Below are 14,153 nucleotides of genomic sequence, written 5' to 3' on the forward strand. Positions count from 1 at the left end.
ATTGATATTTATAGACATGAATATGGGAGAATTAGAGGTCAGGCCAGAGTCTAAATTTCTGCTCCATGTTTGAAGGCCAGCGACGCAGAAGTGGGAAGTCCGTGGTCAGATGTCGGCCTGGAGAAAGTGGATGAAGGAACCGCCCAGGTCAGCAAGGTGTCAGTGGGTTCCGGAGTCAGAGTTCCATGCAGGCAGGAGGTGTGAATTCTGATGACTCCCTGGAGTCATAAATCGGTTAGACTGGGGTTTGAGGACTAGTATTCCGTCACTGACCCTTCTGGGTATTGATGCTGAGAATTGAATTGGAAGTCCAGATGTCAACGACTGTTGGCCGGAGCTTGGTCTGTGAATCTCTGTGAGTCCACTGGGGAAGTGCAAACCCAGTGTCTGCAAGACTATCTCGAATCCGAGTCCACTGGAGGCCAAAGCAGGCGGCCTGTCATAGAATCATAGCATAGTAGAAAAGTACAGCGTAGAAGCAGGCCTTTTAGCCCATCTAGTCTTTGCCAAGCCATATAAACTGCCTACTCTCATTAATCTGCACCGAAACCATAGCTCTATATACACCTACCATCCATATACCTATCCAAATTTCTCTTAAATATTGAAATCGAGTTTGCATGCACCATTTGTGCTGGCAGCTCATTGCACATGCTCACAACCCTCTGACTGAAGAAGTTTCCCCTCATGGTCCCCTTATACTTTTTACCTTTCACACTTAACCCATGACCTCCAGTTGTAGTCCCACCCAGCTTCAGTGGAAAAAGCCTGCTTGCATTTACCCTATCCATACCCCTTATAATTTTGTATACCTCTATCAAATCTCCTCTCAATCTTCTACGTTTCAAGGAATTAAGTCCCAACCTGTTCAATCTTTCCATATAACTTGGGTCCTCCAGACCTGCTAACATCCTTCTAAATTCTCTCTGCACTCTTTCAACCTTATTTACATCTTTTCTGTACGTAGGTGAGCAAAACTGCGCATGATACTCCAAAATTGGGCCTCACCAATGTCTTATACAACTTCCTGGGGTTAAAGGGCTGTGTCTGTGCATGGGTGTGAGGGAGGTTGCTGTTGTAGTTTTGTTGCTTGTTGTGCTCTGTGTTCTGCTGAGCATTGTGGGTACACGATGATGGCTGCAGAATGTGCGACAACACTTGCAGGCTGCACCCAATTTGCATTTGTTGTTAACTGAAATTATATATCTCAGTGTTATAAGTTTCAATGTACACATGATAAATAAACTTGAATCTTAAATCTTAACAGTTTTTAACAATATAAAATGTTGAAGTCAAACAATTGAGCTGCTGTTGATTAATTTAATAATACAACAAAATAAAAGGAAATTCAAAAAGCTGAACTTTCTATTTTAGTGATCAGTAAAGTTAACAGGTCTGTTACAAAGTATATCTAGTCCTTGGCTGAGTAAATTATGGAACAACTTTTAGACTAAATGATAATTCCATAATATTATCTACTATCCACCATATTCCATGTTTCATAAAATTACAGGCATAGAGCAATACAGCACAGATACAGACCTGTTAGCTCAGCTGTTCCATGCCAATGACAGTGTTCAACCAGCTAATCCCAAATTTCTGTGTTCAGCCGATATCCCTCTAATCTGCCCCTCCAAAGATGCAAAGGTTTCAAAGCTTCATTTTATGATCAAAATATGTATGCAGTATACAACTCTGTGATTCATCTTTTCCAGATAGCCATGAAACAAAGAAAACCAAGGCAGTCATCGAAAGAAAGCCATCAAAACCCCCCCACACAAAAAAAGAAACAAAGATTCGCAAACCCCAACCCCCCCCAAACCCTTCCCTCACACAAAAATTAACAGATTGCCGCTGCAGAAAACGGCTGCTGGAGCATCAAACACTAAATCCCCAACCCCTTCCCTCGCTCAAGATAACTAACGTGTTGTCAACACAGAAAAGACAACAACAAGAACGTCAAACCCCCAACCCCCTCTCTCACACACAAAAAACTGACCTAGCGCCCACCTGGAAACCAGCACCACGGACATCAAACCCTAATCCCACTACCTGCCAATCAGCACCAAGAAAGAAAACACAGAAAACTGATCTACAGACCACACCAATAATCATAGTGGCCTTCCAAGGAGAACAAATTGAACATAGTGGCCTTCCAAGGAGAACGACTGTTTGATCATAGCGGCCTTCCGAGGAGAACAACGGCCCAAACACAGCAGAGCAGCCTTCCGTAGAGAGCGATCGCTTGATCACAAGCTTTCCTCCACATTTGCCTTGCCGTCTCAATCTTCCTCGATGCTTTAATTGGCATGAAATAGAGTCAATCACGGCCCTGATCCTGTCTCTGAGCTTCTCCTCAAGTCAGCTTGCACCGATGCTCCTCTCTTGGAATTTTCTCAGGCACAGCAGAGTGCTAGATCATTTGAACAAACTCCAGACTGTATGTCACAGGCTCTAAGAGTTTCAGCAATACATTTAAGTGAAAAAGAAGAAGATGTAGAGAAAGTAAAATATTCAGTTCTGTAGGCTACCCAGAAGAAGTCGCCCAAGGCTGGCACCATCTTGGCATTATCATGTACCCATCCAAGTGCTTCTTAAATGATACTATTGTCCCAGCCACAACCACTACCTCCAGCAGCAAGTTCCAGCTACTCACAGTTATCTCTGTGAAATAGTTGCCCCTCAGAAGTGACCTTTAAATCTATTGCCTCTCACTCTGTCTATGACACAGACTAGCAGTTTACAGGTACGGAAGTCTGAACCATTTTGGTGCAGTCAATGATTCTCTTTGGAACTGCGGATTAATCTGATTCAATACATTCACTTCATTGTATTTCAGGAAATTAAAAAAGAATTATAATTTATCTGACACCCATTGTAATCAACTTATCCAACAAACATATGAACATATGACCAACTGATAAACCTAGCCTGCCCTAGAGACATAATCACCTAAAATACAAATGAGTATATTACAAATGCAAGGCAATTACAAACTATATTACAAAGGCAGGTATTTAACCCTTGAAATGATCATAACTGGTGAAAGTGACCGTGTTAGCCCTAATACATGACGTACATATCTCTTGTACACTGTCACAACGGATTTGTTGAGAGTTGAGACAATTATCTGCAAGCCTTTTGTCCACGATCATGTCATTGACTATGTCCAGAACCAACTTCCATCAATACTGTTAGAATGACTTAGGGAACAATGGATTTAGCTATTACCACTGCAAAAACTATTTCCTTTCCACTGAGGAGTTAGTGTCTAGGTCCAACTACAAAATGCTCACATGCCAGAGCCTGAAAAGATCTTTAAGCACGTAAATCTCTTCATAAGTTCATGAGACTTTCCCATAATGGACTATTATGTAAATTAGAGCAATCATACAACATTCAATGGAATGTCCTGTTGCACAATTATGCTGAAAGAACCCAAAGGAGTCCAATATCCTAGCAGGCACATTTCATAGAGCAGTTAGGGAGGGTTTAAACTAATTTGGCAGGATGATGGGAAATCAGAGTGATAGGGTTGAGGAAGGGGAAAACAAAAATAAATCAAAGATAGCGGGGCAACAGATTATAGAAAGAACAGGCAGGAGATAAGGCTTAATCAAACCTAGTGGGATAAGTTACAGGGCAATAGAGGCATGGTGCAGTTAAAACAGAAAGCAACAAATACTGAACTGAGAGTGTTGTATTTGAATGCACAGAGCATAAGGAATAGAATGGACGATCTTGAAATTCAGCTACAGATTGGCAAATATGATGCTGTGGCCATCTCTGAAACTTGGCTAAATGATGGCTGCCATTCGGAGCTGAACGTCCAAGGGTATACGGTATATCAGAAAGACAGATTCGTAGGCAGAGGAGGTGGTGTGGCTCTGTGGATAAGAAATAATATTAAATCATTGGAAAGAGATGACATAGGATAGGAAGGTGTAGGGTCTGTATGGGTTGAGTTAAGAAATGGTAAGGGTAAAAGGACCCCAATACAGGCCTTCAAACAACAGCCGGGATGTGGGCTACAAATTACAACAAGAGATAGAAAAGGCATGTCTGGAAGGGAATGCCATGGTAATCGTTGGGGATTTTAACATGAAAGTGAATTGGGAAAACCAGGTCAGTAATGGACCTCAAGAGAGAGAATTTGTAGAATGTATAAGGGATGGCTTTTTAGAACAGCTTGTTGTTGAGCTCACTGGGGGATCGGCTGTGCTGGATTGGCTGTCATGCAGTGATTTGGAGGTGATAAGAGAGCTTAAGGTTAAGGAACCCTTAGGGAACTGATCACAATACGATCGAGTTCACATTGGAATTTGTGAGGGGAAAAATAAAATCCAATATGTCGGAATTTCAGTGGAATAAAGGAAATTACAATTGCATGAGAGGGGAAGTGGCCGAAGTTGACTGGAGAGGGACATTTGCAGGAAGGACAGCAGAGCAGCAATGACTGGAGCTTCTGTGAAAAATGAGGGAAGTGCAAAACAGATATATTCCAAATAAGAAGAAATTTTCAAAGGGAAGAAGGACACTACCGTGGCTGACAAATGAATTTAGAGCCGAAGTAAAAGCAAAAGAGACGGCATACAAGGAAGCCAGAACTAATGGGAAGATAGAGAATTGGGGAGCTTTTAAAAACTTGCAGAAGGAAACTAAGAAGGTCATCCGGAAGGAAAAGATGAATTATGAGAGGAAGCTGGCAAATAATATCAAAAAAGATACTTAAAGCTTTTTTAAGTATACAAAGGGTAGGTTACCAGGTTCAGATATGGCCCAAGTGTGAAGGGAGAGACACTGAAGCAGGTTGATAGTTCACACATTTTATTGTGAATAGGATTTAAGGGAAATAAACAATAAACGCTAGCCCACATAGGGCCATTAACTAACACTGTCAAATAGGAACCGGAGCCTATACTGCAGCTGAAAATAAAATCTAAACATTAAACAAATATCACTAGTCTTCGAAGTCAGTTGACTCAAAAGTCCAAATTCTCAGGGAAAAGGCTGAAAGCAAAACATTCAGCGAAGTGTTGCAGTTCTCTGTCCAAGTCTCGACAAGCACTACGACAACAAGTATGGAGTTAAGTACTATCACAATTAAATAATTAGCTGACACATGCAAATTCACAAGCGCAATTGCTGTATCTACTGCGCTGCTGAATCCGTGATTGTGACAGGGTAGATATAGGACCAATACAAAACAGCGCTAGAGATATTGCAATAAGAGATGCAGAGATAGCAGAGGAACTGAATGTGTATTTTGCATCAGACTTCACAGTGGAAGACCTCTTCAGTATACCGGGCATTCATTAGTGTCAGGAAAGTGAAGGTTGTGCAGTGAAAATTACAACTGAGAAAGTGCTCAGGAAGCTTAATGATCTGAGTGAGGATAAATCTCCTGGACCTGATGGAATGCACCCTCAGGTTCTGAAGGAAGTAGCTGGAGAGAATGCCGAGGCATTAATGAGCTTACAAGGATCGATAGATTCTGGCATTGTACCAGATGACTAGAAAATTGCAAATGTTACTCCACTATTTAAGAAGGGTGGGAGGCAGCAGAAAGGAAACTATAAACCCGTTAGCCTGGCATCAGTGGTCTGGAAGTTGTTGGAATTGATTGCTAGGGATGAGATTACGGAGTACCTGGAGGCACATGACAAGATAGGCCAAAGCCAGCATAGTTTCCTGATAGGAAAATCCTGCCTGACCAATCTACTGCAATTCTTTGTGGAAAATACAAGCAGGGTAGACAAAAGAGATGCAATAGACGTGATGTACATGGATTTTCAGAAGGCCTTTGACAAGAAGCCACACATGAGGCTGATTAACGAGATAAAAGCCCATGGAATTACAGGGAAGTTACTAGTATGGATGGAGCATTGGCTGGTCAGCAGAAAACAGCGAGTGAGAATAAAAGGATCCTATTCTGGCTGGCTGCCGGTTACCAGTGGAGTTCCACAGGAGTCTGTGTTGGGACCACTGCCTTTTACAATGTATGTCAATGATTTGAACTATGGTATTATTGGATTTGTGGCTAAATTAGCCGATGATACAAAGATAGGTGGAGGAGTGGGTAGTGTTGAGGAAACAGAGAGCCTGTGGAAACTTAGATTGGTTAGGCGAGTGGGCAAAGAAGTGGCAAATGAAATACAATATTGGAACGTGTATAGTCATGCACTTTGACAGAAGAAATAAATGGGCAGACTATTATTTAGATGGGGAGAGAATCAAAATGCAGAGATACAAAGGGATTTGGGAGTCCTTGTGCAAGATATCCTAAAGGTTAACCTCCAGGTTCAGCTGGTTGTGAAGAAGGCAAATGCAATGTTGGCATTCGTTTCTAGCAGTATAGAATATAAGAGCAGGGATGTTTATGTTGAGGTTCTATAAGGCACTTGTGAGACAACACTTGGAGTATTATGTCCAGTTTTGGGCTCCTTATTTTAGAAAGGATATATTGACATTAGAGAAGGTTCGGTGAAGATTCACGAGAATGATTCCAGAAATGAAAGTGTTACCATATGAGGAATGTCTGGCAGCTCTTGGGCTGTATTCCCTGGAGTTCAGGAGAATGAGGGGGGGTTCTCATAGAAACATTCTGAATATTAAAAGGCCTGAACAGATTAGATATGCCAAAGTTATTTCTCATCATAGGTGATTCTAGGACAAGAGGGCAAGACTTCAGGATTGAAGGATGTCCTTTTAGAACTCAGGTGCGGAGAAATTACTTTCGTCAGAGGGTGGTAAATTTATGGAATTAATGTGGAGGCCAAGTCATTGGGTGCCTTTAAGGCAGAGATAGATAGGTTCTTGATTAGCCAGGGCATCAAAGGGCATGGGAGTGGGGATGTCTGGAAGAATTGGATCAGCCCATAATTGAATGGTGGAGAACACTTGATGGGCTAAATGACCTACAGCTGCGCCTATATCTTATGGTCTTACTATGCCCTCCAAAAGATTTGGCAATGTCTACCCCAAACACGAGTGGGATCTGTAAACTCTGCAGACAAATTGACTAAATTGAAAATGCAACAACCAAAAGAAAAGATACAATTTAGCAGAACTGTTTTCAATTAGTAAAAGATTTAACCATTAAGTTCTTTTGGAAAGTCAGTTTCACAAACATCTTGTATTTTTATGTAAAGAGCTTGAAATTCACTTTGTTTGTGATGCTAATTGTTTGACTGGAAAACCAAGGAATGATTATAGATAACATATCTGTAGTCTGCTGCTCTACATAGTGTCTGGCAGGCAGCATATGGCACAAGTCAGGTCTGCATGATCCACTGAAAAGATTTACTTGAGCAGTTTAGCCAGGAAATTGATGGTTTCCACAGACTATGATGTGTGTGTGTGTGTGTGTGTGTGTGTGTGTGTGTGTGTGTGTGTGTGTGTGTGTGTGTGTAATGTGCTCATGTAATGACTGTGGCGTGCCTTTGTTAATGTGTGGAATGTGTGCTTGGGTAACATGTCTGTTTATTTGTGATGAGTGTGTGTGAGATGCATGACCATGTGATGGTTCCACTCAGACCTGTATAGTTTATGTGTGCATGTGTGATGCTATTCTGTATGGGAATGTGTATATTTGTGTGATGCTCACATGCATGTGTGAATATTTGTCTGATGTCTATGTGATGCAGCATTTCTAGCAATTTCACAAAATCTAGTTCAAAATGTATATTTTTTACGTATTATTTGAAAGCCGATAGGTTAAAAATTCAATTTTATTATCATAATTAATCTGAAATTCATTTGGGCAGCAATTTAAAAATGAAAGGTAGTGAATGTAAAGCTTGTATCATACTTTTCCTGATGTTCAATCACATGTCCATTGTGAGTTGTACTCACTGAAGTGAAAACTCTGTGGTCTTCAATTAACTCTGACTCAAATGCAATCAAAACCCACTTATGCCATAGGATCCCAATTCCTACATTAGCAGGATCTTATTAATTAATGTTGTAAGAAGAAGCATATGGTGTCAGGCAGTAAACATTTTTTTTATTTACTGATATATTGGATGTCCTTTCATTTGATTAGGCCTCAGTGATGTTTTATACTTTAAGGCTTTTACATAAATGGGAGTTATTTTAGGAAGTATGTCAATGCAATATGGGGAGCATTCAAGGGATTTATTTTTTATTGCACATACGCACTTACCTGTGGGAACTGGTGGATATCTCTGAAGTCTTCATTTGTGGTTTGACACTCTCCCATCAAGCGTGTCATTTTTCCACCAAGCACAGTCAATTGACTTCCCATTTTCTGCAAGGTGAAAGAGAAGGATTTTGCTCTCGTTAAGCTTTCAGGACTTTATATGATGTTATAAACGTTTACTGCAGCCCGATTGCTTATGATGACAGGGAAATTAAATTGGATTCAACTTGAGTTTTTATCTTTAAATCTTTAGTAAATTCCCTGAATACAGTTAATTCCCATTAAAGAAATGAATTGAAAAATTGCTAATATAAAAATGGAATAGAGTGGTAACAATGTCTATGCTATGTGTGATGTATTTTATCTGTCCTGATGGTGTAGCTTATTTATTTATTTATTCATTCATGTATCAATACCGCACAGAGTAGGCCTTTCTGGCCCCTTCGAATCATGCCGCACCAGCAACCCCCGACAAACCTGATTAACTCTAACGTAATTGCGGCACAAGTTACAATGACTGATTAGTCTAGCTAGTCTATCTTTAGGACCCGGAGAAGACCCACCTGTTCCACAGGGACTCCTTACAGATTGGCGCCGGGGTTGAACTTTGGACTCCAGAACGCCCCTGAGCTGTGATAGGGTCACCTTTGTAAAGCAATTAGTTTAAAATCAAAAAGCAAACCTCTGGAGGTGTTGGAAATTTGGAATAAATGCATAAAATCTTGAAAATGATCAGCATGTCATTCAACATATCAGACAAAGAAACAGAATTAACTTTTCTGTCTGGATACCTTCCATCACCACTAATGGCATTGCTCTCACACTTCCCATTCCTGTCTCTGAGGCATGACCATACCACTGAGCACAAGGCAATTATTTCCTAGCCATTTATATTTATACACGAGGCCTTCAGTTTATGTCACCCTACACACTACTTCACCGTCCTAAGATCCATTAGCAAGGTGATTGCATTGACCAAGAAACAAAGTCTCTTACATTGACAAAGGAACCTAACCTCTCCTTAACATCCACATTATGTCAGCCTATCAGAGGAATCCACTTTCTTCCACCCACTGCCCTCCCCCACAATATTGCTGCCATTTTTTCCTTTTCTCTACTCGTAATACCATGAGATATAGGAGCAGATTTGGCCATTTGGCTAATCATGTCTGCTACACTATTTCATCATGGCGGATCCATTTTCTCTCTCAGCCCCAGTATCCTACCTCTCCCCATATCCCTTCGTGGCCTAACTATTCAAGAATCTATCAACCTTTCTCTGGTGGATATCTCTGAAGTCTTCAGTTCTGGTTTGACGTTCTTCCATCAAGCATGCTATTTCTCCTCCTGGTGCAGTCAAATGACTTCCCATTTTCTGCAAGGTGAAAGAAAAGGATATACCCAATGACTTGGCTTCCACAGCCATAGCAACGAACTTCACAGATTCATCACTCTCGTGTGGGTAGTCAGAGGCTTTTTCCCAGGGCTGAAATAGTTGCCACAGAGGACACAGGTTTAAGATGCTGGGGAGAAGGTACAGAGGAGATGTCAGGGGTAAGTTTTTTTACTCAGTGAGTGGTGAGTGCATGGAATGTGCTGCCAGAAATGGTGGAGGAGGCGGATAGGGTCTTTGAAGAGACTTCTGGATAGGTACATGTAGCTTTAAAAAATAGAGGGCTATATGTAAGCCGAGTAATTTCTAAGGTAGGGACATGCTCAGCACAACTTTGTGGGCCGAAGGGCCTGTATTGTGCTGTAGGTTTTCTATGTTTCTCTAAGAGAGGTTTCTCTCTACCAATATGATAACTGCGTATTTCTAACATTTTCAGTTTTTGACCAGCAATAAATATTGTTCTTTGTATTTGTATACTGTAAGTTGGCATTGCAGTTATCGATCTTTACTAAGGCAGTCACAGGGTTAGAGAATAATACAGCATGAATACAAGCACTTTGACCTTCTATATCCACACTGACAATCAAGTGCATACATATACTGAATTTACACTTAGCCCTTTTTATTCTCATCTCACATTTGATGTTTTCTTTGAATGGGTTTTAAAGTATTTCTTTGTCTTGAGGCTTTCTTTGGGGAAATGAATCTCAGGGTTGTATGCTACATATAATAAATGTACATTGACTTCTCATCACAGCTCCCAGAATACTGCTGCTGACATTTTATAGTAACCAACTAACCCATCAATTCACACAACTTTGGACGTGGGAGGAAGCCAGAGCCCCCAGAGGAAGCCCATGCAGTCACAAGGAGAGAGCGCAAGCTCCATCCAGACAGCACCGGAGATCGAGACTGAATCTGCGACCTTGGATCCGTGAGGCAGGAGCACCACCAGATGAACACCACACACGAAATTCTGGAGGAACTCAGCAGGTCAGGCACCATTCATGGAGGAAATTAACAGGTTTCCGACATTTGCAAAATCTCTTGTGTCTCAGCTCTTCAAGGTGCACTGCTCTGCCACACTAAACATAAATGTCATCAGCATGCTTCTCAACAGATGATAAATGCAATCACCATCGTAGCTGATGCTAGTCACTAAAAAATATCAACTTAAGTGGAAGTATTTTCTATTTCTTACTGTGAAATTTCACTTCACTTCCAGCTGATGCAATTCATCAACTCCGGACTCTCAGTGATTGTTTAGTGAAACAATCTGCAAGGTGATGACTAAGTATGTAATTATTATGGATTCTTAATAATAAGGGATGCTAATGCATCAGTAGATCGCAATTGCTGAAAGTGACAGCTCCATCTCACAGCAGTCACTATTTGTCACCAAGTGAGCAAAGTAGAATGAATGCTCCTTTACTTTTCTTATTTAGAGATAAAGCACAGTAACCGGCCCTTCTGATGCAGTGAGCATGTGCCACCCAGTTACACCCATGTTAACAATTAACCTACTAACCTGCAAGTAATTGTAATGTGGGAGGAAGTTGAAGCACCTGGAGGAAACCCACATGGTCATGGGGAGAACTTCACTTCATTCACCCCAGTCTTCCTGGGTGTCCGAGTATGCAGGGACGGGAGTCACTCTCTTTCAGCAGGATACTGAAATCTGCACCGGTGAATCAGATTCAACAAACATAGTATTGGAGGAACTCAGCTGGTTGAACAGCATCTGTGGAGGGAAATGGACAATCAATATTTTGGGTTGTAATCCTTCATCAGGATCATATCAATTTCTACAAACATTCAAAATAATAAATGTTTAACAAACTTGACATAATACTTGAAATGATGTATCTTGTCAAATATCGTTCTCCTCCAAGTTGGAGAACTTTATTGTTTTCATTAGAGCTGGAATATATAACAGTATAGTGTTGAAAAGCAAAGGCCAGGTCAGATGAAACGACTCAACCCAAAACACAGACTGCCCATTTTTCTCCACAGATGCTGCTTGACCAGTTGAGTTTATCCAACATTATATTCGGTGCTCCAAATTCCAAAATCTGCAGCCCATTTTCAGTTAGCTTGCCTGATCCTATGTTGTGCTACCATTGTTGCTGACAGTCCTTCTCAAGTTGTAGTGGCTGGATTTAGTGCTAAGTTCTCTTATAAGAAGTATGCATCTCCATTTCAAGTGTTCTTTCCCCCAAGTTAGTGAACTTTATAACTTTGGAATTCCATGTAACAATTTAGTTAAAAACTAAGATATGTGAAAGGTAATATAGAATATCTAAAGTCAATATCTTTAATGACAGAAATGAGAAGACATGAGAACAAGTGAGAACGTTGGAGTGCCATGGAAGTGTAGCACAGTGGTTAACACGATGTTATTACAGCTCATGGCATCGGCATTCAGAGTTCAACTCGGGCATCCTCTGTAAGAAGTTTGTATGTCCTCCTGGGTGCAGAAGTTGCAGTAAGGCAACTCCAAACGAGGATGACTACAGCAGTCAAACCCAGACAATGAAGACCTTTGAAGTGAGACCCCTGGAACCAACCTTGCTTATTGCAGACAGATGGATGAGATTGACTGTGGTGCTATGTAACCAATCGAGAAGAACGTAGCAGGGGGTACTAGATACAGATGAGGTAGGAATAACGGAAGGATGTCAGACACACCCAACAACTAATGGATAATTGCTTTACTAACTTCAAGGTATCATTGGTTGTCAACTTGTAGTTTGAATTGACTTTTAACATAGCTATTGTGAATGAATTGGAATCGGGTTTAATATCACCAGCATAAGTCATGAAATTTGTTAACTGTGCAGTATGTGGCTGCAATACAAGGTAATATACTGGACAACAAATTTTTTCAAAAGTGTTGCTTCTTCAGAATTCTTTTTTGCTTACAATAGAGTGCTTGAAGATGAACACAAATATAATTTCAGACTACTTGTATCACGTAGGAATTTGGAGAAACAACAAATAAACTTTTATTGAATATAATCTGTTTAATTGCATAATGGTGCTGATGCTTAGCAATAGCTAACAAAGTTAAAAAAATATTGTTAATGATTTTCATTTGTACTTGGTGTTTGAGGCTTCTTGCTTAAGTGTCTAACAATAATTCGCCAGCACTGATGAATTCCAGTTGCCCTGGTATCTTTTCTCCATGACCGCAATGTCCTGCTGAAACCTTTCACCATGCTCATCACTAACAGAACCAAGATTTGCAGGGAAGAAGTCTAAATGGGAATGCAGAAAATGAATCTTTAGTGACATGTTGCATTTCATGGTTTTATATGCTTGAAGCATGCTCTCAACCAGCTGTATGTAGTTTGGTGCTCTGTAGATGCCAAGAAAAAATTCAACAACTTCCTTGAATGCCTTCCATGTCATTTTCTCCGGTCCCACTAGAAATTCTTCAAATTGCCTGTCATTGATGACCTGTTTGATTTGCAGACCAACAAAAATGCTTTCCTTAATGTTGGCATCAGTTATTCTGGGAAGCAACTGTCTTAAATATCAAAATCCTTCGTAGAAAGTTTTGTACCTGGTGATAGCAAATTCCATCCTCACAGTCCTGAACCCAATAATTATTACCAAAACCTGTCCTGCCATGCAGAGCCACACTGCCCAAGCATGCCTGGACAAGACAGGAAATGATCCAGCTTACATTATAGGCAACATATTAATTGACTTGAGTTATGAATTGAAATAATAAATGTAAGTAATTTCAAAAAATGGTGCATGATAGGGAAATTTCATGGTGATTTTCATGATCAGTAGCCCAAAATTTGTAAGATATACCTAAAGGTATTCAGGAATGAAATTTTTGTTGTGCAGTGTTCTAGATGGAAAAAGAAAACTGTGCGGTAGAGATCCTTAATAATGAATGCTACTTGCTGAGGCACTGCCTCTGGACAGTGAACTAGATACTATGGAGGCTAGGGTCCATGACAGAGCTGGCTAATTTTACAACTCTTTCCAGTTTTCTTCAATCCTGTGCAGTAGCCCCCACACCCCCATGCCAGAAGGTAATGCAGTCATTTAGAATGCTCTCCACAGTACATCAGTAGAAATTTGTGAGTGGTTTCAGTAACATTCCAAATCTCCTCAAGTTTCTAATGTAATATAGCTGCATCGATACGTTCTGTCCCGGTTACATCCTTAGAGATATTGACATCCAAGAACTTGAAATTGCTCACTCTTTCCACTTTTGCTCTCTCAGTGATGATTGGTCAGTGTTCCCTCATCCTACCCTTCCTGAAGTTCACTACCAGTTCTGTGGTCTTATTGATGTTGACTGAAAGATTGTTGCTGTGGCACTACTCAACTAGCTGGTATACCTCATTGCTGTATGCCCACCTGTCACCATCCAATATTCTGCCAGCACTGGATGTATCATCAGCAAATTTATGATTGCTGTTGCAGTTATGCCTTGCCACACAGTCATGGGTGTAGAGAGAGTAGAACAGTCAGCTAAGCACACACCTCTGAGGAATGTTACGAATGTGCCACAACTCTGAGGGGCCGAAGGGTACAAAGTCACCCCCTCCTTTTTGAGAATCGCAAGATTGCTATTAA

The 14,153-nt window shown here is 40.7% G+C and overlaps 1 long non-coding RNA gene and 1 pseudogene across 1 annotated transcript; both read right to left on the reverse strand.

The window, feature by feature from the left end:
• Positions 1-8,233, reverse strand: part of LOC132404479 (uncharacterized) — a 46,304-nt pseudogene extending 38,071 nt beyond the window's left edge.
• LOC132404418 (uncharacterized) lies at positions 8,231-9,464 on the reverse strand. The gene is made up of 3 exons (XR_009515530.1): positions 9,435-9,464; positions 8,725-8,806; positions 8,231-8,269 (listed from the first exon to the last, which is right to left on the reverse strand). It is a non-coding gene; the product is annotated as an uncharacterized LOC132404418 (long non-coding RNA).
• Positions 9,465-14,153: the final 4,689 nt, after the last annotated feature.

This window comes from Hypanus sabinus, chromosome 14 (genome assembly GCF_030144855.1).
Source record: "Hypanus sabinus isolate sHypSab1 chromosome 14, sHypSab1.hap1, whole genome shotgun sequence".
In the NCBI taxonomy this organism is placed as follows: Eukaryota; Metazoa; Chordata; class Chondrichthyes; order Myliobatiformes; family Dasyatidae; genus Hypanus; species Hypanus sabinus.